The 18,662-nt window shown below is 43.1% G+C and overlaps 2 long non-coding RNA genes across 3 annotated transcripts; one reads left to right on the top strand and one right to left on the bottom strand.

The window, feature by feature from the left end:
- Positions 1–658: 658 nt before the first annotated feature.
- On the top strand, positions 659–13,361 carry LOC126991274 (uncharacterized). The gene is made up of 3 exons (XR_007745363.1): positions 659–747; positions 11,758–11,864; positions 13,178–13,361. It is a non-coding gene; the product is annotated as an uncharacterized LOC126991274 (long non-coding RNA).
- LOC126991275 (uncharacterized) lies at positions 12,889–17,461 on the bottom strand. 2 transcript variants are annotated; one of them, XR_007745366.1, is made up of 3 exons: positions 17,353–17,461; positions 14,101–14,145; positions 12,889–13,281 (listed from the first exon to the last, which is right to left on the bottom strand). It is a non-coding gene; the product is annotated as an uncharacterized LOC126991275 (long non-coding RNA). The 2 variants fall into 2 exon arrangements; XR_007745365.1 differs by having other exon boundaries at positions 13,743–14,145.
- Positions 17,462–18,662: the final 1,201 nt, after the last annotated feature.

Consider the following 18,662-nt stretch of genomic DNA (forward strand, 5'->3'; position numbering starts at 1 on the left):
TGGTAGATTTTGGTGTGTATTTAAGTAATATGGTAGCTAATCTTTTTTCATGGTAGATTTTGGTGTGTTAAGAAATATGGTAGCTAAACTTTTTTTTTGGTAGATTTTGGTGTGTATTTAAGTGATTGGGTAGCCAAACTATTTTTTGTGGTAGACTTTGGTGTGTATTTAAGTAATTGGGTAGGCAAACTATTTTTTTTTGGTAGATTTTGGTGTATTTAAGTAATTGGGTAGCCAAACTATTTTTTGTGGTAGATTTTGGTGTGTAGCATTTAAGTAATTGGGTAGGCAAACTATTTTTTGTGGTAGATTTTGGTGTGTACCATTTAAGTAATTGGGTAGCCAAACTATTTTTTTTGGTAGATTTTGGTGTGTATTTAAGTAATTGGGTAGCCAAACTATTTTTTGTGGTAGATTTTGGTGTGTAGCATTTAAGTAATCAGGCAGCTGTTTCTGGCGTACAACACCAGCTTATTCTAACATCCCTCCCTATCCTGAACCTCCGTTGGAATACACTGCAAGCCAAAAAATGTAACCTAACTCAGCCTAGCATGAATTACCTAACAGGGGACCTTGTCACCCCCCCTGTCTTCACATTTCATCTGAGGAAGGGGAATAAATTTAATCTAATGTAACCCCAGACATTTAAGGCTGTGGACACAACTCTTTTTCTTCTTCCACAGGTGTCAGGTTCCTGCACAGGTGAACGGAGGTGGAGTCACGGCTTTGGGGCGGCTTGCTAAAAAGGTACGTGTAATAATACTAATACTACTACTAATAATAATAATAAACGGTTTATTTAATTGCAGCAGCCATCAGGAGGAAAATTTACATATCATGAGTACAATTTTACTTCGCAAATGGAACAAGTACAAAAAGAAGGGGACGGGGATCGGGGGTCTGGTATGTGTGGGAGGGTTGGGGCGATGGAGCTTGGTGTGGGGGAGGAGGGGGGTGGGGGAGTGCAGTGCAGTGGTGCCGAGAGGGGGGGAAGGTGTGTTAATCCTGTGTTAATCCTGTGTGTGTGTGTGTGTGTGTGTGTGTGTGTGTGTGTTTGTGTGTGTTTTACCTGTTGTGTTAGGAAGTGAAGGTTTTCAGGTTTATTTTACCCACACACACACACACACACACACACACACACACACACACACACACACACACACATAACTTCCGCTGGGCCACACTGCAAGCTGAAAACATTTAGACTAACTCGAACGTGAACGTAATTTACGTAACACGCATTTTTTTTTTTTTCCCCAAACACTTAAAGCTACAGTCACACTGACTTCACGACCTGCTAACGACCACCTGCGACCTCAAAATGCTGCGATTCACACCCACCGCTCCCCGACCACATAGGTGGCAAAGCAGTTTTCCTTGAAAGTCTTCTTGTGTCTTGTTTCAAAGTGTCTTTTAACACTCGATGTGCGGCACACGACATTCTCGCAGCAGAGAGCACACACAGCACGATCATTCTGCTGAATAAATCCAAAGTCATTTGTCCATGATGACTGAAATGATCGGACATCAAGCTTGACTTTTTTCGCAGTAGCCATGGCGACAGTAACTAGAAAGAGTGTCACCCACGGCAGCTAAATAGTTACTGAAGCAGAAATAGCAACACTGCCGCTGCGTGACTGATGCGTCACCAGCGGCAACGTGTCTCATACTCGTTTACATCTCGTTGTACTCACGTATTCCTCATCGCGGGTACGAAACATTTTCATTTTAATTCAATGTATCATTGGAAAGAATGATTTAAAATCATTCGAAAACTTAAACTGTGATAAAAGTAAGGATGTACTATCTCTCTCTCTCTCTCTCTCTCTCTCTCTCTCTCTCTCTCTCTCTCTCTCTCTCTCTCTCTCTCTCTCATTATTCTGTTTTTTAGCTTTTTCTTTGCTTCTTCGAATCACGTGGCGTGCCATAGGCAAGCACTCTGCGTGCCAAGTCTGGCACGCGTGCCAAAGGTTGCCGACCCCTGGTAGCCTCTTCACATTGTTTAGGTTCTGTAATATAAAAAGGAGACTATCCCCGTGGACTGTATCCACTCAGCATGTGATGAGCTGCGGCGTGGGGGACGTGATGGACTGCGCCTCCACTTACGTGTGTTGTTATTCCAGTCTGGACGTGTTATTCATAACATTTCCGATGCTCAATAGAGTAACCCGAACACACGGAGGCATAAACACTATGAAATGTATGTCCTTTATATGCTTCACAGAACACGCCTACTCCTCATGCGTATTAACCTGTTTCATATCCATATGTTGCTGCAGAGATGAATGAATACATGAATGAATGTGCTAACCAAATCCAGTTTTAACTTGTTTTATAGTTACGTTTCATATACGCACGTTGTTAGACAGAAAGAAAGGGAAGTCTCACACCACTGTTCTCCAGCACTCTGTGCTCCTTCTTGCATAATGTCATTGTGTGTCCTCTGAAGTTGTTTGCACTTCACTTTTGTACATTGTGCGTGCTGGCAGAACTGTGAGTGAAGATGTGCTGGTCTGCTTCACTTTTGTACATTGTGCGTGCTGGCAGAACTGTGAGTGAAGATGTGCTGGTCTGCTTCACTTTTGTACATTGCATGTGCTGGCAGAACTGGAGACGTGCCGGTCTGCTGGACGTTTGTTTTTGTATAGTATATATGACCGGTGATGTGTGGGAGATGTGGAAGCACTCCAGCTATTGTAGTTTCGTTGATGTGGCAACGCCCCCGCGAGGAACATGATAAGAGACGAGTGATCATAGCAGCGGCGAGTGCACGATGGCTCGGGGAGAGGCGAGGCTGAGCCTTTTGGGGCGAGTGCAGAGTGCAGATGCTGCTGTGTTCCCGAGGAGTGCGAGACTGAGACTGTTCAGACGCTGCGGTGTTCCCGAGGAGTGCGAGACTGAGACTGTTTGGGCCAGCACAGAGGAGCGATGCAGAGTGTGTTGGAAGGAGGATACCGAGGACACGAGATGCCAGGGCGGAGAGGAGGAGGAGCTTTGTGGATGCAACAGAGGAGCTACGCCACGCACTCCAGGCGGCACTCTGCAGCGGTGAGAGTGGGAAGCCTCCAGGGCCACTCTGGCATCACACTCCTCACCGCTCCGCCCTCTGCTGCCCCTGAAGGCGTGCTCCAGGGCCAGGAAGGCGTGGGCAAAGGAGGGAGCCCTTGCGTGGCCCTAGTTAGAGGAAGCCTCCAGGACCACGCTGGCCCATGCTCCTCGCCCCTTCGCCTTCTGTTGGCCAGGAAGGCGTGGGCAAAGGAGGGAGCCCTTGACGTGGCCCTAATTAGAGGAAGCCTCCAGGACCACGCTGGCCCATGCTCCTTGCCCCTTCGCCTTCTGTTCCATTCCTGTAGCTTGGTGATGTCTTCTTGTAGGAAATCCACAGTCAAGGGGTTAAATGTATGCAGTGTTGGTAATAGTTGAACGTGATTTGGCACAGAATTCCAAATTTTAGGACCAGAATAAGCTGGAGAGTGTTGGAAGACTGACAGGTCATGTTTGGAACACGGAGGTATTCACGGGTGCGGGCGGGATGACTGTGTTGTGCTAGTGAGACTGAGAGGCAGGAGGCCAGGTGGCCAGACGCTGCTGTACTTACCGGGCGCTGTTCATTCAAAAAACATTCTCAGTCGCCCCCTGTTGATTTCTGACCCTCTGACCTTGTGTGTTATATTCAAAACCCATTATAAGCAGGTCTGTTATATCCAGGGTTTACTGTATATATGTATATATATATATATATATATATATATATATATATATATATATATATATATATATATATATATATATATATATATATATATTGTAGTCACCGTTGCGAGTGAAGCAGGATTAATCACACAAGACCTTTATTTTTTTACTTTTTTTATATCTATGCCTATAGCGCCGGTAGGCTCTCTTGAGGGGCCTGGATGGTAGTCGGCCCCAGCCCGTCATGGCGCAGGCAAGTGTTTACAGTGGCGCCATCTTCTCTTGGCTCATGCTGCCCGCCGGAACTCCTTCTTGATTCACTTGGACAGTTTCCTCTAGAAACTGGGTTGATGGATGGTGGTCTTCAGGACAGCATGTGGGTAGTTTTAAGCCACTCGGTGGTGACTGAAAAATCCCAGGTGGTAGCGTGGGGATTCGAACCCGCGTCGTCCATTACGTGGTGAATGTGGGCCCAGCACGTTACCACTCAGCTACCGCCTACCCTATTGGTGAACTGGTGACAATTGTGCATCCTCTCAGCCTTCAATGTTTCACTAACTGGTAACTTTGCACAAGTCGTACTCGTGCCGCCCACACTCCATGCAGGCCGAGGCAAAGCTGGCCGGCCATGTGTTGCTGTGTGTGCCTAGGCAAGATGGCGCCACTATAAACACTTGCCTGCGCCATGACGGGCCGGGGCTGACCTCCATCCAGGCCAGGGGCTTCGTGGTGCAGTGGTTAGCACACTCGGCTCACAACCGAGAGAGCCCGGGTTCGATTCCTGGGCGGAGTGGAAAAAATTGGGCAGCTTTTCCGATACCCTACGCCCCTGTCCACCCAGCAGTGAATGGGTACCAGGTATTAACCCCTTCCCCAACAATTTTTTTGTTAAAAACGTTTCTTTTTCAGATTATTTTTTTTATTTTGGTTCTATATAGTATTTTTGATGCTGGTTATGAAAACAGTTTGTAATTATTTTTTCTTCCCATTTTTGTGGTTAACTTTTTATTTTGAGAATACCTTTGTCGGCAAAAACGAGTCAACTCGTCTTCCTATAAACCATATTTTTTTTACCATATTTTCTTAATTTTTCTCAAAATTTTATTACCAAATGTAAAGAGAAATGAAAACCAAATATCTAGCAGTAATTATAACATGCATAATAAATGAAATTCCTTTTTCCGGCATTTTATTATGAACAAAATCAATTGAAAACTGTAAGTTGTTAGCAAAAAAATAAAACAAATGAATTTTATTTCCACATATAAAAGAATAGTATTTCCTCAGAAAGTTTCTAGATGAAATTATTTAGAATGGTACTTTTCAAAGCATGACACAACACATAGAGCTACTTGGCAAACTTTACACATGTAGCGTGACTCTTTCCTGACTTGTTTCCCTCTATGGTCACGCTTCAGACTGCATACAACACATTTTCTTGTTGGATTTTTCTTTTTTTCTGTTGGTGGAACTTCCATTGGAAAATGTCCTCCTGGCGTATGCCGCAAACTTCCTGGTGATGTCGAGGGTCTACCTGGTGATCTTCTTGGTGGTAAAGCAGGTCCATACTTGCCAAATATGTATCGTATAATTTCCAAACGAAACTTCAGGTGTGTTAGGCTTTTTTTTCCTAACTGAGTGAATGCTTCTTGATGCAGGATGAAAGCATTCCATACTCCAATATCCATCAAATGGAAGAAAACTGTCTTGTAATATTTCTTACCCCGTTTCCTTGGAATGGGATAATCTACCAGTTGCTGGTCCACCTTGTCAACTCCTCCCATTGTATGATTGTATTCACATACAACTTTGGGTTTCTTCACAGGCCCTTGTCTTGTCTCAATGTCATGCATGGCTGGGTTGTGAATGGTTGATAGCATTGCAACATCCTTTTTGTCTTTCCAACGAAGAGTCATTACCTTGCCTCTCTGAAATGCTGCAACTTCTCCTTTCTTCAGTTTTTTTTCTTTTCAGTTCTTCTGGCACTTCTTTTCGATTCATACGTAGAGTTCCATAAGTATCAGTCTGGTTCATAACTAGAGCATCAGCTAATTGTGGACTAGTGTAATAGTTATCCACAGTAACACAATAACCTTTCCCAAATAAGGGCTTCATCAAAGATAAAACAACACGCGAACTCACAGGATATGCATCATACTCTGGATCAAACTGTGTTCCTTTGCCAACATAAATGGTCATGTTGTACACATATCCAGTCTTTGACTCACACAACATGAAATATTTCACTCCAAACCTCCTCCTTTTCAGTGGAATGTACTGTACCCATCCTAACCTTCCTTTGAACAACATAAGGCTCTCATCTATACATACATCTTGCCTAGGGGTGTAACACTTCCCAAAGTTCTCACACAATGTCATGAATACATCATAAATCTTATACAATTTTGGGTTGGGGTGAGTTTGTGCATCATGAGTTTCATTATCTACAAAATGAAGATATTGCTTTATCTTACTGTACCGTTTCATAGTCATTAGCTGCCGAAAAATTGGTCTTTCAAGCAGTTCATCATGTGACCAGTTCATTTCTTCTTCTGGCATTTTCACAATACCCCCAAGCATTTTCATGGCAAAAAATGCAAAAAGTTCAGCCTCTGTTACAGGGCGCCACAAAGAATCATCTTGCCCAGTTTGTTCAGCAAAACGATTAGTCTCTACCAGTACAGAGTCAATAATCCTTTTATCAATAAAAAGACTGAGGAATTCAAATGGACTCAGTTCTGCTGGGTTTTCATCAATCTTTATTCCAGGATTTCCTGTGAAAGGAAAACGTGGTGATGGTGCATTCATACGCTCCTCTGACAACTCGAGGCTTCTCCAAGCTCTCCCCTCACCCCCCTCCTCCTCCTCACTTGTCAAGAAATAGTCATTGTCTGATGAACTGGCAGAGTTATCAGAAGTATTCAAGCTTCTGAGGGAAGGTTCATATTCACTATCTTCCGTTGAACTAGACATTTGGGGTGTAACACTTGAAAATGCTACAAAAAAATGAATGCAAATGTGGATGCAAACAACACCCATCCGACGACAATGGCTGTCGGAGCAAGTCTAGTAACAATGTCCTTGAAATCCCACAGCTCTACCCTATCGCCTCTGCCAGGCGAACGATTTGACGAGAATACTCGTTTCACACGTAGAATGGCTTACAAAGGCTTAAAATCGACGAGTATATACGTATGTAGCTGGTTTTTGAAGGTAAAGTTTTAGACGAGTATACTCGTCGACGACTGAAAAAAGAACATTTTGTGAAAACGTGTATACACGTTTCTGCCGGGGAAGGGGTTAATGTAAAATCACTTAGGTTTAAGGACAGACCACCTAGTCTGGACCATGGGGTCTGTGTGGTCTGATTTTCTATGTAAATCTATGTAAATTCTCTCTCTCTCTCTCTCTCTCTCTCTCTCTCTCTCTCTCTCTCTCTATTAATTTTATTATATACCATGAGAATAAGTATGCTGTCAAGAATTGGTATGCTCACTACACAAAGGAAATTGAATAAGATTTTAGGGGGCGAAGGATTACACTTACCACTCTCAAAGGTGAAAGGTGACAAAATACTGGTGGAAGCTGTCCCTGTGTTGTTAGTTGTCTCTGTGTTGCTAGTTGTCCCTGTGTCGGTAGCCGTCCCCGTGTTGGTAGTCGTCTCTCTGTTGGTAGTCGTCCCTATGTCGGTTGCCGTCCCTGTGTCGGTAGTCGTCCCTGTGTTGGTAGTCGTCCCTGTGTCGGTAGCCGTCCCTGTGTTGGTAGTCGTCCCTGTGTTAAAATAGTCAATTCCTCATGTCAAAAAACTATCTTCCGAGCCAAAAAGTGTCTTCTGAGCGGTGGTGGCAGATTGTCGTACTCAGGGCATCATAATTACCTGGTTTTGACCCTTAATTATTCCCCGAAGACATCTGCAAGTGACGATTTTAATGATAACTATAAGTTATTCCAGCTATTGGGATGAAGGAGGCAATTTTCAGGTTAGAAGTCGGCAAATGTAGAAGGATTGAGTAGGACAGTTTGTACTCCCGTTTGCACACTTAATAACGTGTCAGAGGGAGGTGTAGATGGTAATGACTGAGTTGCTTATAATATTTATTCTAACAGTAAAAGGAATATACCTGAGCACATGAGTAAGTACAGAATCAACAAGTTAACGTCACTACTAATTGTCACACGCCCAAATGAAATCAACACTCTTCACGGCAGACATACTCGACCAGTCACTAATGAAACACACATATGTACGGTTGGTTACGCTTCACTAACAACAACACTGAATGTTGTTCCTACTCAACATAACTCTAATACTCCAGGACGATCACATGCTACACAGTCACAAGAAATACGGCTTCTCCTAACAGAGTCTCGTAATTCTACTCGCCAGTGTTGCCCCAAGTACAGTAACGGCCACAGCCCAAAAATAGCTTAACTGTTACTGAATTGGTGACTGCGACACTCCTGCTCCTTGCTGAGCTCTTATATAGGGCCAGCGGCTACCATACAAGTCGTCACCACTGTGTTGTTTTACATCACAACACGTCACAACACGTCACAAAACGTCATGACAACGCCCACGTGAACAGTTCATGCCCGCCGGCCTTGTACCCGTTCATAGGACCACCCACGAGTGTTCCGCCTCCCGGCACTTCCTGTCTGTGCGCTCACTCCCTATCTGTTCACACATCAGGTCGTGGAGCCAACATGTTCACTGTTCGTTGTTCATTGTAACTTCGTTATGGTTCACCGTTCAACTTGACTTTCTTCATCCTCAGGTTCAGTATTTTTTTCTGAGTTCAGTGGTTCCCTTGAATCCCAGCCAGCGCTTCTGGATGTCGTGTGAGTTGCTGGGAATTTTCTACCACTGTTTGGCTTACTTCAACGTGCTGGGCCGGGGCCCGACAGACAGCGTTGAGTCTGGGCACCAATAGGCATCAAAACACCAACTTCCGAGCCTAAAACTGTCTTCTGGGGCGCTGATAACTAGACTCATTTATACTCAGAGTTAAAACAGTTAATTCCCGATGATTCCCGGCAATAGTTAGCTGTCAAAAACCCAACTTCCAAATTCAAGGGCATGGAGATACATGCTTAGATCTAATTGCCAATGAATTTCCTTGTCACCTTAACCCGGTAGCAGCGACGGGCCAAATTTGTGGCTTTACCGTGTAGCAGCGACGGGCCAAATTTGTGGCTTTACCGTGCAGCAGCAACGGGCCAAATTTGTGGCTTTACCGTGTAGCAGCAACGGGCCAAATTTGTGGCTTTACCGTGTAGCAGCAACGGGCCAAATTTGTGGCTTTACCGTGTAGCAGCAACGGTCCAAATTTGTGGCTTTACCGTGTAGCAGCAACGGGCCAAATTTGTGGCTTTACCGTGTAGCAGCAACGGGCCAAATTTGTGTTATGATATAAACCCCCAAAAATAGATGATACATAATCTGATCACAAATGCTTCGATATATATTATGAAATGGTTTGTGTGGGGGTGATTTTTTCTCATTTTTCTCACTCCGAGGGACCATTAACCCAGCAGGGATCCTGTTTCTTAACCCTTTGAGCCGACAACTTTCTTCACCATCCAGCCTCTGCCTTCCTCAGACGGGCCCTTGTTATTAGTAGTAGAATTTACATCTATGAACTCCTGCTTGTAACCATTTCTCAGAACATGGTCCAAAGTGACCCTTCATGTGGTTAACTCACATACTTAACCAGTGGCGTACCCAGAAAATTGAAAAGGATATATATATATATATATATATATATATATATATATATATATATATATATATATATATATATATATATATATATATATATATATATATATATATATATATATATTTATATATATATATATATATATATATATATATATATATATATATATATATATATATAAAATTTCTATGTCTAGTATTATTGCAAGTTTAGGATCCCATACAGCTTGAGGATTCGGGTTAGATCGCTCGTTTAAATTTATTATTTTTTTATACATACATGCATGATACATACATATACATACATTGTACATTTTAGAAGTTTGTTGGTAGCATATGATTACAACATAAATCTGGGAGATTTAAATAATCTTTAAAGTACTAATTTTATGTTACTTGAGCGAGCATTACTTTTAAAATCTTGTTCATTTCTGTAATTTGGACTGCAAAAATTTACCCTCGAAACAACACTGCTTAGTTTAGAACTACATGTTCTGATAAAAAAGTAATACACTGGCAAGGAATTTTTTTTTATATTCATATAACATGTATAATCTTCGTTTATACAGGCTGCTGCTGTAATACATATTTTTAAAGATACATGGAAACTGGGTCAGGTATTTTATGAATATAAAATAAAAATTAACTAGATGAATTAGATTAGTTACTGTTAACAACAATACATTGAAACTGGTTTACCTCAAATTTAGGCGTCTGTTCTTACGTGCAAATTCATCAAGGACTTCATGATCAAGATTTGTGTCACAATAGACAAAGTAAGGCCAGTCCATTTAAACGACTTTCACTCATTGCGTTCCTAAGGTATGTTTTAAGCAATTTAAGGGCACTAAAGGATCGCTCATTGGTGGAAGTGCTAACAGGTAGGGTTGAAAAAAATGCAATAAGGTGGAAAAATTTAGATATGTGCCCAATTTTTTGGCACATGCCAATGTCTCAACAACTTGCTTTGACCTCTCATGAGATTCACGACGCTTCCAATAACTCTGCCCCGTAGATATTCACCTTCAACGAGATCTGCATCTACAAGAAATTTTCCATAAAATTCAACTGCCTCCTTCAGTTCACTAAAATAAGTATCAACTGAAAGAGAGGGAACAAGATTTCCCAACAAAAAACTCCTAACTAATGTGTTCAGATGCAAACCTTTCCCTGAGTTGTGCTATAGCAGTGTCCGAAAACTGGAGAAAAATAGCTCTTCGATAGTACTCCTATGGAGTTGCTGTTGGAGGGTTAGCCTTAACTATGTTTCTGATGACCACTGATTGTTCAAGGCTTCTGGCTTCCGTACCTTTCCTCAGCTTGGGCAAAAAGTTGGTTGAACTTATTTCCATCGCGATAGGACTGAAGTGCATCTATGCAGCTCTGTGTTGCTACACTTCCAAGAGCACCCATCAGTTCTTGTTGTGACCCCTGCAGCTTTTCCGGCAAGGGTTTAGTGACACTTAGAACTGAGGTGAGCACTTCCAAACTCATGAGAAAACCTGGGTCACTTATTGCTTTAGATTAGGCTTGGCTGCTGATTCTTCACCTGACGTGTTTTGCAGTAATTATTCTTAATCATTATTTCATTATTTACCTACCTGATTAACTGAATTATCCGGGGCATCAGCCGAGTCAGTGGTGACTTTCCTACACCAGATAGAGTATGTACGTGAAGCGTTTTCTGGCGTTTTGTGGCCAAGGAGGAAATAGGTAAAGAATGGAAAGGCACAAATCCCAAGCCTGCGGGAATTCAAGGAGTGACACGCTATAGAGAAAAAGTACTACATAAAAAGAAAGTGAAGTCTATCAATCATAATTTTCAGAAATTTGGAATTTGTGGTCAGAAAATATTATACGGATAACATGACTAGGCTTCGGCCACGTGAGCCTACGTCGTCAATGAATGTTTCTCAAAAGAGATCACCTGCTCTTATTCAACTCAGCAGCTCCATTGTTCAAGTAATATTTATTTATTCAATATTATTTTTTCTTTGCTAAAGGGGAGGGTCATGGCCCAATGGACCCCCCCTCGGTACGCCATTGTACTTAACCGTGCTCCCCGTTGAGGGTCCAAAAGCTAGCCCTCCCAGCCTAGTCCTGGTAGCGAAGGGTCATCTCTCACAAAGTCCACGACACCCCCAAATGATTTGATTCCTCGTGTCTCAGGAGCCAGAAGGTTGTGAGCACTGCCAGTTACAGGTGTTGTGGGCGAGTGTTAGGAGCATCTTGTGTTAGAATCTTGTGTTCCTAACTGATGTGCTTGCCGAGATATTGGCACTTGAAGTTGACGCACACACACACACACACACACACACACACTAACTCCGTGATGGTTCTTGCAGGGAAGGAACTGAGATGAGACCAGACTCAGCAGCCCTCCAGTGAGCCCAGGAGACCACCGAGGGACACCCACGCACCTCATGGCTTGGGGGACGCATGGAGATGGTGGGTGAGTGAAGCAACCCACCCCCTGTGTATGTTCAGGGCCAAGGTTACGTCAGGTCAGGGTCTGCCTTGAAAACAGGTCCTTTCTCTCACTGATTCTCTCCAGGTTTCCTCCGTTTTTCCCTTCTTTCCTCCTCTCTTCTTCCTTTCCTCCTATGCCAAAAAATAGCTTAATCTTTCCTCTTCCTCCTTCTGTCTTCCTCTTCGTTTCCCTGTTATCTCCACTTTTATCAAGGTCTGTGTATTTTTCCGGCGTAATTTTGGTGGTTTCGTTCATTTCCTCCTCCAAGTTCAACTCCATTTTTCTCATTTTTCCTTCCTCTCTTCCTCCTTTCCTCCTCCTATACCAAAAAAAATGTTTCATCTTTCCTCTTCCTCCTCTTGTCTTCCTCTTTTTCCTCCTCCTCCTCTTCGTTTCTCTTTAATCTCCACTTTTATCAAGATTTGTGTATTTTTTCGGCGCAATTTTGGTAGTTTTGTTCATTTCCTCCTCCAAGTTCAAGTCCATTTTTCTCTTTCCTCCACCTCTTCCTCCTTTCCTCCTATGCCAAAAAATAGCTTAATCTTTCCTCTTCCTCCTCCCATCTTTCTTTTCCTCCTTATCCTTTGCATTTCCCTGTTATCTCCACTTTTATCAAGGTCTGTGTATTTCTCTGGCATAATTTTGGTGGTTTCATTCATTTCCTCCTCCAAGTTCAAGTCCATTTTTCTCCTCTTTCCTCCACCTCTTCCTCCTTTCCTCCTATACAAAAAAATAGCTTAACCTTTCCTCTTCCTCCTCCTGTCTTCCTTTTCCTCCTCCTCCTTTTCATTCCTCTTCTATCTCCACTTTTATTAAGGTCTGTGTATTTCTCCAGTGTAACTTTAGTGGTTTTGTTCACTTCCTCCTCCAAGTTCAACTCCATTTCTCTCCCTTTTCCTTCCTCTCTTCCTCCTTTCCTCCTTCCTCTTCATTTCCTTGTTATCTCCACTTATTTCAAGATCTGTCTCTTTGAAAACTTTGCAGAATGGACGAAAAAACACCAGAAATTGCTTGTATATTTATTGAGCAAACTGACACTTCTTGGAGAGAGAGAGAGGGGGGGGATCCCTTATGTGTCTGGGGGGGCATGTGTCTGTGGGGGTTGCCAACACACTGTGGGGGGGACACCCTGTGGGGCCTGAGAGAGAGAGAGAGAGAGAGAGAGAGAGAGAGAGAGAGAGAGAGAGAGAGAGAGAGAGAGAGAGACACACACACACACACACACACACACACACACACACACACACACACACACACACACACTCTTGGCACTAAACTCTGCCAGACTCTTGCAGGGCAGGAGACAGAGACGAGACCACTGAGCTGAGGAGACCAGTCAGGCCTTCAAGATGCTGCCTAAATGCTGGGGCAGACCAGATGAGACCAGCTGAGACGAGTCCTGTTGGGGAGAAGATGGAGGGAGATTAATTGAGCCAAGGAAGGAGAGAGAGAGAGAGAGAGAGAGAGAGAGAGAGAGAACTCTCTCTGTATTCCTATAAAAGAGAAGATAATAAAGTTTGGAAATATATATTACAATGGATGTATTTAAACCTATTACTCTTCTCTCTCTCCACCAGTGAGCTATTGTATTCTTCCCTTCCCTTCCCCTCCCCTCCCAAGATGCCGCCTGGATGTTGGGGAGAGAGAGGATGAGATGGAACACTCTCTCTCTCTCTCTCTCTCTCTCTCTCTATCTCTCTCTCTCAGCTGTTGTTATATAAAAAATAAGATAAATAAAGTTGAATATTATATAACCATGGATATATTTGAACCTCCTCTCTCTCTCTCTCTCTCTCTCTCTCTCTCTCTCTCTCTCTCTCTCTCTCTCTCTTCTTTTTAATGGACCTTATACACCTTTACATAATTTTTTTGAGAGAGAGAGAGAGAGTGTTCCAGCTTCCAGTCCCTTGCTGAGCTGAGTGACCAGACAGCACCATCCAGTCAGCCATTGCCCTGAAAAGATATATGGTGGTTAGGTCCCAGTAGATTGTGGTGGAGTGGTAGAAATCGTGGTTGAATGTCAGGTCTTGGGTTGACATTTTGGGGTTACAGAGTTGAAAAAGTTTTGAACAAGTCGAGTTTTTCGGTTGATGACTGATGGTTGAATTGTGGTAGACTGGTAGAGGGATGTTGGGCGAATGATTGTGTGGTGGTTAGACCCTGGTAGATTGTGGTAGACTGATAGAAATCATGGTTGAAAGAGGAAATTGTAGCTTACCACATTTCAGCAACTTTCCGTCCCAGCTTCCATCAGTTGTGAGATCTGTAATAATAATAATAATAATAATAATAATAATAATAATAATAATAAAAGTATATAAAAATTGATCTATTTTCTCATTCCTGAGAGAGAGAGAGAGAGAGAGAGAGAGAGTTACCTCCACATCTGAAAAGGAAAATCTATAATCTTCCTTCCTCTTCCTCTTCCTCCTCACACACACAAAAAACATCTCTGTTACACCCCAAAGTTATGACCGCAGCAGCAGCAGCAGTTAGAGGCTAAATTATAGTCACAAGTTGTAGTGTGTCGTGCCAAGTCCCTGCTGGTGAGCCTGGTTCAGACCCTCACACCAACCACCTCCCAGGGCCAAAACGGATGTAGATTGAGTTCTAATGTGTGTTTCCTTAGGTTCACGGTACAGAGGAAGGGTTACACTACCACCAGGGTCACACACCTAACCCGGGAAATGCCCACAACTCCTAGGAAAGCCTGGTCAAATGTGTGTTTCCTTAGGTTCATGGTACAGAGGAAGGGTCACACTACCACCAGGGTCACACAACTACCCCGGGAAATGCCCACAACTCCTAGGAAAGCCTGGTGAAATGTGTGTTCCCTTAGGTTCATGGTACAGAGGAAGGGTCACACTACCACCAGGGTCACACAACTACCCCGGGAAATGCCCACAACTCCTAGGAAAGCCTGGTCAAATGTGTGTTCCCTTAGGTTCATGGTACAGAGGAAGGGTCAAACTACCACCAGGGTCACACAACTACCCTGGGAAATGCCCACAACTCCTAGGGAAAGCCTTGCCAAATATGTGTTTCTTTAGGTTCACGGTACAGAGGAAGGGTCACACTACCACCAGGGTCACACACCTACCCCAGGAAATGCCCACAAATCCTAAGAAAGCCTGGTCAAATGTGTGTTTCTTTAGGTTCACAGTACAGAGGAAGGGTCACACTACCACCAGGGTCCATAGCTGGGCACGATAACAGAAAATCTTATTCCCGATAACCAATAATGGAAAACCTTATCGGTGATAACCGATATTCGTTAACTGGAGAAACAAATATAGGCGATAACCGATACCCGATATAAATCCACAATTCCGATAGACAAAAACGATATTATTGATATTTCAAATAAAAAACATAGATGACTTCAAATTTTCATTATCAGTATTTTAGAAAATTTACAAAACCTGAAAACCACACGTTGACACGTACCTATGGACAGTAATACTAGAAACGCCTGAACCGGTGTTGTGTTATTTGGCGTCCCCACCGTCAAAAGCTGGCACTTTTGTTTACAAACACTGGTCTCTCGTGAACTGTGCATGCTCAGACCAGCAAGCCTAGACCTGTACAGTCTCACAAAGCTTTTTAACCATAATTAGGAGTTGCTGGAAGGCTGAATCAGACATACAGTACCACCATCCTCGCTGTTTCTAGAACGATACTCTGTACGAGTTGTATTTATATGTACAGAGTGTCGTTCTAGAAACAGCGAGGATGGTGATATGTCTGATTTAAAAAGCTTTGTGAGACTGTACAGGGCTACACTTACTGGTCTGAAAAGTTCACGAGAGACCAGTGTTTGTAAACTTTGACGATGGGACACCAAATAACACAACACCGGGTGCCTTCAATACCATGGCATGCTCACAAACGAATATGGAATATCAACTTTGAGGCAGTGAATAATCATTTTGGGGGCAAAGTTAAATGATTTTTCTCTTTGATATATTGATTTTTGAGTAACATAAAAATATAAGCTAGTGTTTTAATGTTGATGATCTAAGTATGAAATCTCTTCACTGAAGATATTTCATACCCCAGTTTTTTTCAGACAACACCGGGCGCCACGTGTAGGGAGGAGACAACGCTTTTTTTTTTTTTTTTTTTTTTTTTTGAGGCAGAAAAAAGTATCGATTATCACTAGTTTGGTTACAAAAGTAACGATGATACCGATATATACTTAAATAAGTAGCGGATGGCCGATAACCCAATTTTGTTATCAGCGATAAAGTATTGCGATAACTTATCGCGATAACGCCCAGCTATGCCAGGGTCACACACCTACCTCGGGAAATGCCCACAAATCCTAAGAAAGCCTAGTCAAATGTGTGTTTCCTTAGGTTCACGGTACAGAGGAAGGGTCAAACTACTACCAGGGTCACAAAACTACCCCTGGAAATGCCCACAACTCCTAGGAAAGCCTTGGCAAATATGTGTTTCTTTAGGTTCATGGTACAAAGGAATGGTCAAACTACCACCAGGGTCACAAAACTGCCCCTGGCAATACCCACAACACCTAGGAAAGCCTGGTCAAATGTACGTTTCCTTAGGTTCATGGTACAGAGGAAGGTTCACACTACTACCAGAGTCACGAAACTACCCCTGGGAATGCCCACAACTCCTAGGAAAGGCCTGGTCAAATGTGTTTCCTTAGGTTCACAGTACAGAAGAAGGGTCAAACTACTACCAGGGTCACAAAACTACCCCTGGAAATGCCCCCACAACTCCTAGGAAAGCCTTGGCAAATGTGTGTTTCCTTAGGTTCATGGTACAGAGGAAGGGTCACACTACCACCAGGGTCACACAACTATCCCTGGAGATGCCCACAACTCCTAGGAAAGCCTTGTCAAATGTGTGTTTCCTATGTTCACAGTACAGAGGAAGGGTCACAAAACTACCCCTGGAAATGCCCACAACTCCTAGGAAACCTTTGTCAAATGTGTTTCCTTAGGTTCACAGAACAGAGGAAGGGTCACAAAACTACCCCTGGAAATGCCCACAACTCCTAGGAAAGCCTGGTCAAATGTGTGTTTCTTTAGGTTCACAGTACAGAGGAAGGGTCACAAAACTACCCCTGGAAATGCCCACAACTCCTAGGAAAGCCTGGTCAAATGTGTGTTTCTTTAGGTTCACAGTACAGAGGAAGGGTCACAAAACTACCCCTGGAAATGCCCACAACTCCTAGGAAAGCCTGGTCAAATACGTGTGGCGGTCGATATGTGGGCCCTGAGAGAGAGAGAGAGATAATGTTCCATAATAGACTCAGAGCAGAGTGAGGATGAGTCATTTTCTACTTGACAACACACAATAAGTTACCCGAGTAATACCTTCACCTGGATCACAGTCTGTTCACTCCAGGACGGCAATGAGTCAGGGTTTTTTTTTTTACAGCTAAGGAGACAGTTCAAGGGCGTAAAGAAAAATATATATAAAAAAAAAGCCCGCTACTTACTGCTCCTGAATAGAGGTCAAAGGTTTGGTGCAGGAGGTCACATCTTGCCTCCTGCCCGGGGTCGCCTCAGAGCACGCTGCATCCCGCCTCAACGCTGCGGTAAGTGGCGATGTGAACAGATCGTCGCGGCACATGTTACCCGGTGGTGGTGGCAGCAGGGGATCATGTTTCTTAATGGTCCCTCTGAGCGAGAAAAATGGGAAAAAATCATCACTCACACAAACCATTTCATAATGTATATCAAAGCATTTGTGTTCAGTTTATGCATCATCTATTTTGGGGGGTTTATGTCATGGCACAAATTTGGCCCGTCGTTGCTGCAGTAAAGCCAAAATTTGGCCCGTCGCTACTACGGTAAAGCCACAAATTTGGCCCATCACTGCTACCAGGTTGATATGCTTGCTTGTGAGATTACTTGAACAGTTGGCTGTCATGCACTTCAAGATACCCTAAACTTAACTAGCCTAACCTAACAAAACCCTAAACAGTTACTAACAGGTTTGACTCAGAAAAATCATATAACCTTCCTTGCTCCTGAGACTTTCTATGCAACACCGTGAGGTCATTCTGTGTTGATTTATACCATAAGGTGCTGGCTGTCATAGTGTTTCAAGATACACTAAGCAACTAACCTAACAAAACCCTAAACAGTTACTACAGGTCTTGACTCAGAAAATTCATACATGCTTCCTTACTAACAAGACATTTTATACAACAAAAGTGAGGTCATTCTGTGTTGATTTATACCCTAAGGTGGCGCCCTAAACCTAACGTACCCTAACAAAACCACAAACATTTATTATATACATCTTGGCTTACAACTACTACTACTAATACTACCACCAATACCTTATAATCCCGGAGAAGTCTTGCTGTTCCTCCTCATGTTTGCGTAGCCCTGGTGAGGAGTTTTCAGCCTGGGCACCACCAACACCCGGCAGCTCAGGAGGAAAACTTGACAGGCCAGGTCTGAAAAAGTTTGGACGTTTTGTGAGCTAGCTCTAAAAATAAAGATAGCTCTACAGAGTTTTGTGCTCATGTGTATCAATAATTTATGAACACACACACACACACACACACACACACACACACAGAAATAAATTAAAGTTGGAAAGAATACAAGAGCAGAAACTAAATTACAGGCTCTGAGAGAACATACTTATGAAGAAAGACTGGAGAAATTGGGACTAACAACACTGGAGAGCAGAAGAGAGAGAGGGGACCTAATAGCATTGTACAGGATACAAGAGGGATTGGAGAAACTGGACAGGTAAATACAACTAGGTAAATACACACACACACACACACAC

Source organism: Eriocheir sinensis, unplaced genomic scaffold (assembly GCF_024679095.1).
Source record: "Eriocheir sinensis breed Jianghai 21 unplaced genomic scaffold, ASM2467909v1 Scaffold255, whole genome shotgun sequence".
Taxonomy (NCBI): domain Eukaryota; kingdom Metazoa; phylum Arthropoda; class Malacostraca; order Decapoda; family Varunidae; genus Eriocheir; species Eriocheir sinensis.